The sequence below is a fragment of the Trematomus bernacchii genome, unplaced genomic scaffold, assembly GCF_902827165.1.
Source record: "Trematomus bernacchii unplaced genomic scaffold, fTreBer1.1, whole genome shotgun sequence".
Taxonomy (NCBI): domain Eukaryota; kingdom Metazoa; phylum Chordata; class Actinopteri; order Perciformes; family Nototheniidae; genus Trematomus; species Trematomus bernacchii.
In genome coordinates, this window is record NW_022987803.1 from 13,289,688 (window position 1) to 13,301,635 (window position 11,948).

Consider the following 11,948-nt stretch of genomic DNA (forward strand, 5'->3'; position numbering starts at 1 on the left):
TGGTATGTATCTTAAACCCTTCAGGATGCCTCGTTCAGGCTTATTCTCAAAGGCAAATTTGACATTTCGTAAATTGTGACTTGAGATGACCAGGGGGAAACGGCTAGCCTGGCCTTTTCTGGAACACAATGTGCCTACCAGTACCTCTAAAGTTTGAAAGAAAACATGTTGTATATTGTTTGTTTATTTAGTCTAAAAAACGATATGTTCTGCTTTACAGAAGTTCATTTCTGGTACTGAACTATTTCTTGGCTTAAAATGTCAAACTATTCCTGGCCAAAAGGTTGAAAGGTCACTTGACTCAGCAAACATCTTCACAAAACTCTTTACGCAGAAACCTACAAAATATATGTACTTCTGAAACAGCAGTATTTGGTTCTTGGCCTAGGGCGCAAAGAGTCTGCAAGCTAGTTCAAGGAACGAGGGGACCGTGCGGCAGAGTTTCAGTTAGGTTTTCTTTCGCCGGTCAAGATGTCCGTTAAAGTTTAAATCTTCCGGACAAAATTAGAAAAGTGCCGGTCAAAGGTGTTCTTTGTTATTTATTGGGCTTTAAAACAAATTAATAACGACTCTATATAATAATATAATAAAACACGGAGGACGGAGATCTATTTTTCTCCCCCTCTTCTGACTTGATCAGAGCACGCTCCCCTCTCCTGCAGGGGGGCGTGGTCAGCTGCAGCTCACAGAATCAGCCCCGTGCAAAAACAGGGCTGGAGAACAGCACATAGAGCGAAATGAGGCATGGCTAAAATGCATGATCTGTTTGGTATTTTGAAAACAGAAACGTATAAATATACCTTATATAGGTATGGCCCTACAATATATCATTTAAATATAGCATGATAGGTGTCCTTTAAGATAAAGCTTATTTAGAGAGCAGATCATGGATGAGTAAATGGAGAGGCTCACAAACTACGAGGCTTTTCAGCCGATCCAGAGGGGAACACAGATTTATGAGTCAGCACATACTCATCGGCTTTCTTATTATAAACACATAAAACACATTTTGATCATCCAACAACCTTTTTTTTGTAGGATTTTTGTGCTAGACATAAATGTTTAGATACAATGAGATGCCGTCTACACATTTAAGCATTTCTCTCGATTTACTACTTTCATCAATCATAACTTTTTTGTTTTACATTCGATTGCATTAAGGCGTTATGATATCCTTCACAGTAGACATTTGAACATATACAATTGCTGATCACCACTTTCATTGAAACACACCACACACACACACACACACACACACACACACACACACACACACACACACACACACACACACACACACACACACACACACACACACACACACCACACACACACACACACACACACACACACACACACACACACACACACACACACACACACACCCCACTCTTATGTGCCCATCCCCGACATGGATCACACCTGGCATACGCAATACATGTTCAGTGTCTATTCTTTGTATATTTACTGCAGTTTTTCATGTATACCAGTAGTCTGATACAATATTTACAGTTTGAAAGGGTGTTAAATGACATTTGGTGATGATTAATGGTTTTTGTGTTAATGTAATAGCAGTTAAAACAGGACCGGTCAAATTTGACCGCGAACACCAAAGTAAGGGGGGGAAAACCAAGGCAATAGGTCTCTCTCCAACATCATCCCGGTGCCTAAAACTGGAGACCTCTCAAAGCCAGACAACTACCGAGGCATCAGCCTGACATGTATCACCGCAAAGGTTTACAACCGGATGATACTGAACAGGATACGGCACGTCATCGACCCTCACCTGAGGGAGAACCAGAATGGCTTTCGAGAGGGGAGAACCACCAGATCTTGGCACTAAGGAGAATGATCGAGGAGGTGAAAAAAGGATAACCTGACTGCTGTACTGTGCTTTATCGACTTCAAAAAGGCATTTGACTCGATCCACAGAAGCACAATGGTGAAGATCCTTGAGGCATACGGTGTCCCTCCCAACATACTCCGGGCAATAAAGACCATGTACGCAGGAACAAAGGCCAAGGTGGTGACCCCAGATGGCAACAACGAGGAGTTTGACATCCTGGCTGGGGTAATGCAAGGGGACACCCTAGCCCCCTTCCTCTTCATCATAGTCCTGGATTATGCGCTCAGGAAAGCTCATCAGCCTGCTCTCCGACAGCGTGGAACAAGCACAGGAACTCCTGAACAGAGTGGAGTTAGAGTGTGCCAAGGTTGGCCTTAGGCTAAATGCCAAGAAAACTGAGGTTATCACCTACAACATCTTACCGGAACATCCACCTCTGACAACAACAGAAGGCACTGTGCTTAAAGAAGTCAAGGACTTAAAGTACCTGGGCTCATGGGTCAACTCAACCGAGCAAGATCTTAAGGTGAGGAAGGCACTTGCATGGCGGGCCCTGAACGGCATGACCAGTGTATGGAACTCCAACCTCCCCCGACAAATCAAAATCAGCTTCTTCTATGCAACGGTAGAGTCTGTTCTCCTCTATGGCAGTGAATGCTGGACCCTGAAGCCAACCCTGCAAAAGTCTCTAGACGGATGCTACACCAGAATGTTGCGAGCAGTACTTAACATCAGCAAGAGTGTACATGTAACCAACAAGATCCTGTACGAGGGAATACCAAGGGTGAACGAGAAAATTGCAGCCAGGAGAATGAGACTAGCAGGACATTGCCAAAGGCATCAAGAGCAGCCAGCCAGCAAATTGGTGCTGTGGGAACCAACACACATACATGGACGTACTCAAGAATGACGCAAGAGCACAAAGTACCAATGAACTGGCCAGATGTATGGAGAACCGGGATGACTGGAAGCGACGATGGAGGGCTCGTCTGAGGACGACCTAGAGAGAATAGGAGGGTTAAACAAATTCCAGTTTGAATTAAGCAAACATGAGTACAAATATAAAATGAGCGCAGAGAAAAACTGCAAGTAATCTGCTTTGATCAGATGTTGTAATGTTTGCAAGCAATAAAAGGACAGGAGGAGCAGAGACCGGAAGAGAGACTCATGGGAAATTAAGACATTCTGGAGGTTCGTGGATGGATACATTGATGGGTGGAGAGAAGGCGAGCGTGGGTAGATTGACAGAGAGGTCACACAACTAACTGTGTGTGTGTTTTCTGCTTTGTGTTCGTGTTGTCCGAGCGGGACCTGTCGGGCTCTTAAGAGTCAGCGAACTAAAAGCTTTCACACACACACACACACACACACACACACACACACACACACACACACACACACACACACACACACACACACACACACACACACACACACACACACACACACCTTTATGTCTGCATGTCCTCACTACACACAATATGCTGCACACTGTGGAGTGCAGCACACACACAAACACAAACACAAACACACACTCTCAGCTGATGTAATAGTCGCTGCGGGAAGATGTTTGGTCTCTGTCCTCATTAATAAACTACAGTACATGCATGAATTATCTAATCAGAGGGTGTGTGTGTTTGTGTAAATGTGATTGAGAGTTAAAAATAAAATGTCTGTATAATTTAGTGGCTTTTCGTGCATCCTATTAAAAGTGTGTATTACTATAATATTTCACACACCCGTACACATATGGATTTAAATGTGGCCTGTGTGTGTTAGAACAAATCTTCTGTATCTCTATTATGCTCAAGCACAACTGTGTGTGTGTGTGTCCATCTGTGTGACTCCTTGTGTGTCCGTGTGTTAAAACGCCCCCTCCTATATTTCCTGTCTCTGCAGGCATCATCTGCCTACTCAACCAATCAAGTGGAAGCATCCCACATCCTTCTTAACGAGCCAATTAACTTAGTGCTGGTGAAAGGATCGACCTCAGGGCACTTACCCTCCTCCTGCTGCTTCTCTCTTCTTCTTTCTCTCTTTAATTGTTATCCCTCCCTCTATCGGTTTCCCATCTGTGGCTCCCTTGCTGTTCTTCTCGTTCCTCTCGTCCTATTGCCCCCCCTAAAGTTATTGCTGTAAAGCTGCGCTGATCAATATTCTGAAATAAGTGAAAGATGAAAGAAAGACACGGAGGGCCTGAGGGAATAAACTTCTCCGTCTCTCTTTTTTGTCATTGACGCAGCATCAACACCTCTGACTGCAGAAGAGGGAACGGTCTTAGACAAACTTGGACAGAAGATTGACTCAAAATGGATGCTTCATCACTCCATGTCTGCTCGATGAGTAATTACACATTAATTGGCATCATTAGGACTGTTTGGGCGTAGTTTAATCAGATTTGATTGACAGTCACCAAACAGCTCAGCAACCGTGATTTTCTTCTGATTCAAATTTAGCTAAATCCTGCTTGGTGCATAAAAGTCTTTAAATGAGTTGTCTCTGTGACCAAGTTATTCTGAAGTTACAAACGTTAGTGGCTATTTATCATTCATTAGTTGGCTTTTAAAGTATATCACTTGCCACTGTGTTGGTCAAAGAGTTTATTCACTTTTCAACTATGTAAAAAAGGTATTATGGATTAAATGACTTTGAATGTGTCATGTTTAAGATCGTTCAAGTCTCTGAAACACCATTCTTGGAGGAAATATTCCCTGATCACAGTGGATGATGGAGCCGTCTGTCTAGAGGCATTTCATTGGGTTGAGATCTGCTGATCCATTTAATTGTTACACTCAAACCTCATTCTGGTTTCTCCTTCAATATGTCACAGGTTTGTACAATATATTAAAGTAAAAAAAAAAGAACTGTTGAAGTCACGCACAACTGAGAACAATCTACGACACCTGGTTTTCACCATCGAACATGAAAAGAGGCCGAAAAACCACAGTTAGTATGGCAAGATGTTCTCCACCCAACAGGTGGGGGAACATGTCTGTAAACAAACCCTCTTAGTAGAAAACATGACGTGCAGTCCATCAGAACAAATAACTCTTCACATGTTGAAGCAGATGGATGAAGAAGACTAAAGCCAGATAAGCTAATACCAAGAAAAACCAAACAACAAACACACAATCTTGGTTTCTGTTCTAACATGCGGGTAGTGGGATGAGAAATTGGCAAAAATAAGAATCTATGACTCCACCATGCTTGTGTGAACATTACAAGCTGGTAGTGATGGTTTAAAGGTGTACAAATTGAGTTTAACTTACACATACTAGGCCTGGCGATAAAATAAAATATGTTGTCCTTTAGCAGTCAACAGAACATAGACGGTGAAATGTGCCAACAGAAATCTGCAGAAACTGAACAATGCATTTCAAGTCTGACGACAAGGAAGATATCATTTTTGGTTTCATGTATATTAGAAAGCTTTTGTAAAGAGATCATCATAAGGGCGTCAGGCCGACGATGAGCGTCGACACGCCCTACTCAGATTGGTGTGTCCCGCACCGTCGGGTCTTTTCAGCCGTGCCGACGCCTTTTCGGCCGAAAACCCGCCGATTCGAATCGGGGGGCAGTCGGCAAAATAAATCACTCTGATTGGCTGTTCAGCTTAGCGAATCAGTGCATGAGAAGCGAAACGGAAGTGAGGGACCCAAACAAACGATTAAGAAGGCAAATCTGAGATTTCCAGCTCTCGACACAGGTTCGGGAAAGCCCCATGAGCTTCTCGCTGTAGAGTGAAAATGGAACGCACACGCTATTTGTTATTTGTTTATATCACGCAGTCTGTTCTTCTTCTCTCGGTTATCACGCAGTCTGTCTTCCGGTTGTTGCCTCTTTTGAATGACGAATACACACTCCCGACGCCTGCTGGTAAGGAGAGTTATTGCCACTCACTCATGCGCAGTTCGTACGTGCTTCTTGGCCGTCGGCTGAAGTCTTTGCGGTGTGTTCCAGTGCGACACATGGCCAAAACGCAGAGACGCGAGGCGACGCAACAGTCGGGGTCCGTCTGTGTCAGTTCTTTGTTGTCAGATTGGTGTGTCCGGGCCTTTAGACCCAACTGGATCCATGTGTTTTAGGAAAGAAAAGCATGACTCAGGGATCTCTCCGTGTGATTCACATCATTACTCGACTGTACGATGAGTCACGTGATGCCAGAATATTGTCCTAGCTTCTTTAGATCTGGCTGTTCACTAGATTTTAACCTCTATACTGTAAATAATCCTATTTTCATGATTATGATCAGCATATGTCAGTGATGTAAAATACTAAATCACAGCTACAAAATAATGTGTTTGGATAGCACAACGTGTGAAAGCATTGGCTTTTTGCTCCGCTGTTGAAGCAAGAAGCAAATAAGGAACATAATTTTAAATATTTTATAGTTTGTGTAGCCCTCTTCTTCAACAGAATAAGAATGTGAGGCAAGCAGGCCACGTCCCAAATACAGAATAGTTATTTTCTTACAAAGATCAGAGGGATGTTTAATATAACTTGATCAGAGTGTGACGATAATGTCTCCGATCCGTGTGGAAATATAAATAATGAATGGGTGTTTTGAGTTATAGCTGAGGCCAGGTTTTACTTTGCACTGACAGAGAAAGGCAGAGGGAGTGAGAGGACGAGACAAGATCGAAATTGTCTCAATCAGCATTAACAGTGAGGCAGACAGAGAGAAGCATCAGTCTCCTCGTGTCTCCCATAATGTGTACACACACACACACACACACACACACACACACACACACACACACACACACACACACACACACACACACACACACACACACACACACACACACACACACACACACACACACACACACACACACACACACACACACACACAAATACAAATGCCTATAGCTTCCTGAGACATTCGCCTCACATGTTTGTTCAATTATAATTAAGCAGCATTTGTTACCACGGTAACAATAAAATCTACAGGGGAAATAAGCCGCGTTCATCCCAAGTGTTTACAATGGGATGTAATCATGAAAAGTAAACAAAAAAACAACTGGTCTGGTAATTTAAATCTACATCAGAGGTGCAGCAAAGCAGAAACAGATGTGGAACAAAAAGCTAAATATAAAACATATAGGGAACATGTAGATCAGGGATGGGCAAATGGCGGCCTGCCATTCTAAAGAAAAATATATAAAAATTCACTAACACATGGGATACTTTAAAACCTGTTAAACCCCATGCCCCCGCCCGTGGGGGCAAAAAACAGCAATATTCACGAAACTGTGTCTCAGGCATGGGCGTAGGAAGCATCCTCAATGTGGGTGGGACAATTTGACGGGGGGTGTGGGCAGGTGGTGGACCTAACCTCCTCTAGGGGGGTCCGGGGGCATGCTCCCCCGGGAAGATTTTTTTTTAAATGTTGAAGTTAAATGCATCAATCTGGTGCACTTTGAGAGCAAAATTAGGGACTAAATCTACGGATACATCTCTCAACACCCATATGAAACAGAACTGTAAACAGATTTACTTTTTCTTTATGCATATTTTACAAATCACTCCCCTAGCTAAAAAGTTCAGAACTACAAGTTATTTATACAAAGAAGCTAAACCGGAGGGTTCATTAACATTACGAAATAAAATAATATAGATTACTTTAGGGCTAACGACCTGCTGGAATTGCTGTAGTACATATGCCGGGCGTGTAAGTGGCGCTGTTCCTCTGCCACAAAATACACCAAAAGCAGCGAAGAAGACCCTGGAGCATGGTTGCCATGGTTGCCCTTCTGTTTATGCCCCGCGGTGGATTTAGCAACATGTAGTTCATGTAATTCTCCATGTCCACTTGTTGCTGATGGTTGTGGTAGAGGAGCACCAACACTGTTGCACTAACATCTGTAGCATGGTCGAGCTGTAGATTTTGCACTAACATCTGTAGCATGGTCAGTAGCAGTAACATGCTACCATGTACCATGCTACAGCAGTGAGCAGCAGAGGCGGGGCTATGGCTTCATCGTTATCAGGAAATGATCGTATAGGGCGTACACACTGAGCCATTTGGCCCCCCAGAGCGTTCCGTTTGCAGATCTATCCACCTTGGGACCCGTTATCGTTTGCGGGGTCCGTTTCGGCGGTTCCGTTACGGCCTCGTGTGAACGAATGGGCTATACGCGAGATAAAAGTAGCAGATGCAACCCGTTTCGTTTCACGACAACTAATGTCTGGGTTAGTGTTCATGACTTCATGTTTATGTCATCTTAATGGTTAATCTCAATGCACACACATTTTCCGTGCTTTCCAATAGTTTAAAATAGTTTTATTCCACTGTTAAATAACCTGTTCAATACAAACATGCCAGTTGTAAAAATTAAATAACATTTGTGAACTGATATTTGTTTAGTGAGCTTATTAGAGGATGTTCCCTGAAAGATTCTAAAATGTCAATGAAGATGTCAGACTTAGTATATTTGTTAATAATTACATACAATACATGGAATTTGTGTGTGTGTGTGTTCCAAGTGAATCGGCGGCCCCCTGGTGGCCAGTACCTAAATTATGTGGCCCCCACCACCATCCAAGTTGCCCATCCCTGATCTTACTGTCGGATGTATGACTGACTGCATTTCTCAATGGCACTGTTTAAAAAATGCTGAAAAACAACTTGTCTTGTCTGGTATTAATTGATTTCTGAAGATGCGAGATCAACATTTTTTTTCTTCTTTTGTGGCCGTATCCAACAGCTATAAACCCACTCTGCTTATGGTCAGCCCCACTTGTAGGTAGAAGTTCATTCAAACATACTATAGCCTTGAGGCAACTCTCATCTTAATGCTATTCTATTTATGTTATGGTTAAAGCTTGTATCAGTCATGTTTTTCATGTAAATGAAAAATTCATATATCCATGTGGTTTGTTTGTAGCCTTTATTTATCCAGGTAAAAATCCCATTGAGATCAACGATCTCTTTTACAAGGGAGACCTGCCGTGGTGGAGTACCCACTCAGGAACATACTACACACTCAGCTACTGAGGAATGTGGATCAGTGTGCCATATTTTCCTGGAGTTCATCTATAGTGGACAACCAAATAACATCTGCTCAAAAAGCTACAGTACTAGAAACAGTGGATCTTACATTAGTTCATAATTATGTCTGAAATCTACTGAAAAACTGTGTGTGTGTGTGCGTGTATTAGGGATGGGAATTTGAAAGCAAATGTATATTCGAATATTCGACACCCAAAAAAACGGTTAACCGATTAACCGAAATGTACATATCCTATAAAAAAAAAAAAATGTGGGACAGCATTCACACCAACTAAAAAAGGTGTTGTTTTTTATTCCTTTATGATAAATGGAGACAATGGCTTATCTGGTTTCTTGTTATTTATTATTTTGTTCCCACACTAAATTCTTATTGCATACATGTATTTGATGTGGTAAACACTCCAATAAACCAATACAATTCACTTTTATGGTTCATCAAAGGATCTATCTGCTCTAGATCTTTGCTAACATACATTTCTATTGTTAGATAATCAAATGATTTTCCATTTGCTCTTCCTGCCAAACAGGTTCAGTACTAGGGTGCGTCTTTTGAAATGTATAATGAGTAGTCATTGAGTCGGTATGCTTTTTAATGTCACCAACGTGCTACTTACTGATTGGTCCCAAAGTGTACCACCCTTATAGAGACCTCATGTCATGTTTCAGAATTCAGTGAGTTGTTTCACATTTTAAACTTCTTAATTCTACCTTAAAAGGTAAGAATTATACAAAGACTTGACCTAAAAATACTTTTTTAGTTTTGTACTTTATTAATTATCCAAACATTTCATTTGATCACACATCCCATCAGTAAAGTCTGTTCAATGACTATTGATCAATGATTTCATGATCACTTTCACTTTATCCACACCATGAATGTGTTTCATCTCAGCTATTTCAAACAGAATGATACATGATTTACTTATTGATGATGATCATGATAATTAATGTTCTATAAAACATCAGAGTACCCAATTTCTATTTGGATAACAACAACAACAATTAGTCTGCAAACAAATAACTGTAATATTATACCATTTATTTCCCAAGCAAAGACTCTCAGCTATTTACAGGAGAATAATAAATTATTTCCGTATTGATTATGATCATGACAGGAAGTAATATCATTTTAAATAAACATGTTATGATGAAATAATTGTTATAACCATCTGGGTTTAATTTGTTAGTTAATTTGGGCAGCAACACTAACATTTAATCTTAGTAATCAAGTAATACATGTGATTATAAATGTCTCTGAAGAGTTGTGCATTACAAGAGAAACAACAACATGAATCAAAAGAAATATCCAGCCAATATTTAGAGCAAAGTTTACAGGTGAACAAGAATCCTCCTGAGCAGTGACAGCCTCCATGGCTAAACAGACACAGGAAGGAGCCGGAAGAAAGTCCAACATCTACAGAACAACTCATGAGAAGATGTTCAAGCACATCCCATAATGTTTGATTGACAGCTGATCTATGCACAGTGAAGACATGAACAATCAGCTCTGATGGACACACGGTGAGTTTAAGAAGTAGAAGAGTTCCTCCAATGACTTCAGGCGATTTGAGTTTACACAATTCAGCAGTGGCTCCATCATTATAATAAAGATAAAGTCCAGCATGTAGCGGCTGAGTGAATGTGGTCTGCACTCTGTGGAGGAGAGTCATGGTTTCAGAGACGCTGTAGAAGGACAGAATACCTGCTCTGTGATCCAGGTACACTCCTACTCTGGAGGACAGAGGACCTGAGACGGGAGTGATGATACTGTTGTAACGAAATGTAAAACTGTTTTTGTTACAATATAACACCCAAGATTTGTCATTGTTTCCAAATCCACTTCCCCCCCCTACTCTGCTGATATTCTTGTATGTGACTGCTACAAGAACTCCTGTGGGAGGGGAGAGAGAGGAGAGAGGGGAGAGGAGAGAGGAGAGAGAGGGAGAGGGAGGGGAGAGAGGGGGGGCAGAGAGAGAGGGAGAGGGGAGAGATGAGAGAGAGGGGAGAGAGAGGAGAGAGAGAGGGGAAAGAGGGGGGAGACAGGGGGGGAGAGAGAGAGGGGAAAGAGGGGGGAGACAGGGGGGGAGAGAGAGAGATGAAAGAGGGGGGAGACAGGGGGGGAGAGAGAGAGAGAGAGAGAGAGGGGAAAGAGGGGGGAGACAGGGGGAGAGAGAGAGAGGAGAGAGAGAGGGGAAAGAGGGGGGAGACAGGGGGGGGAGAGAGAGGAGAGCGGGAGAGAGGGATGAGAGAGGAGAGTCGGGAAAAGAGAGTGGGGAGAGAGGAGAGAGGGAGAGATGAGGAGAGAGGGAGAGAGAGGAGAGAGACGGAGCGTGAGGAGAGAGAGGAGGAGAGAGAGGAGAGTAGGGAGGAGAGAGAGGGCACGGAGAGGAGAGGACGGGAGAGAGGAGAGAGAGGATGAGGAGAGAGAGGAGATGAGGAGAGAGAGGGAGAGCAGGGAGAGAGGTGAGGAGAGAGAGGGGAGAGAGGGGGGAGAGAGGGGGAAGGGGGGAGAGAGGGGGAAGGGGGGAGAGAGGGGGAAGGAGAGAGGGGGGGAGGAGAGAGAGGGAGGAGAGAGGGGAGAGATGAGAGAGAGGGGAGAGAGAGGAGAGAGAGAGGGGAAGAGGGAGGGGGGGAGAGAGAGAGGAGAGGAGAGAGAGGGGGGGGAGAGAGAGAGGAGAGAGAGAGGGGAGAGGGAGGGGGGGAGAGAGAGAGAGAGGGGAGAGATGAGAGAGAGAGGAGAGAGGAGAGAGAGAGAGAGGGGAGAGAGAGGAGAGGAGAGAGGGGAAAGGGAGGGGGGGGGGAGAGAGAGAGAGGAGAGAGGAGAGAGGAGAGAGAGGACAGAGAGGACAGAGAGAGGGGACAGAGGGGGGAGAGAGAGGAGTCAGACTCTCTCTACTCAGGACCTGATCATAAGTGAATCTGTCTGGGTGACGAGAATAAGACTGATGTCGTCCCATGAGTGTTGCTTTTCTGCTCCCCTCAGAAACTACCAGCCGTGTGAATGCTGTGTTTGGATCCAGTGTGATTCCCTGTGAATATTGTAAGAACCCAGCTCTGGTGGTGGGCTCTGCTGCTGACAGTAAAACC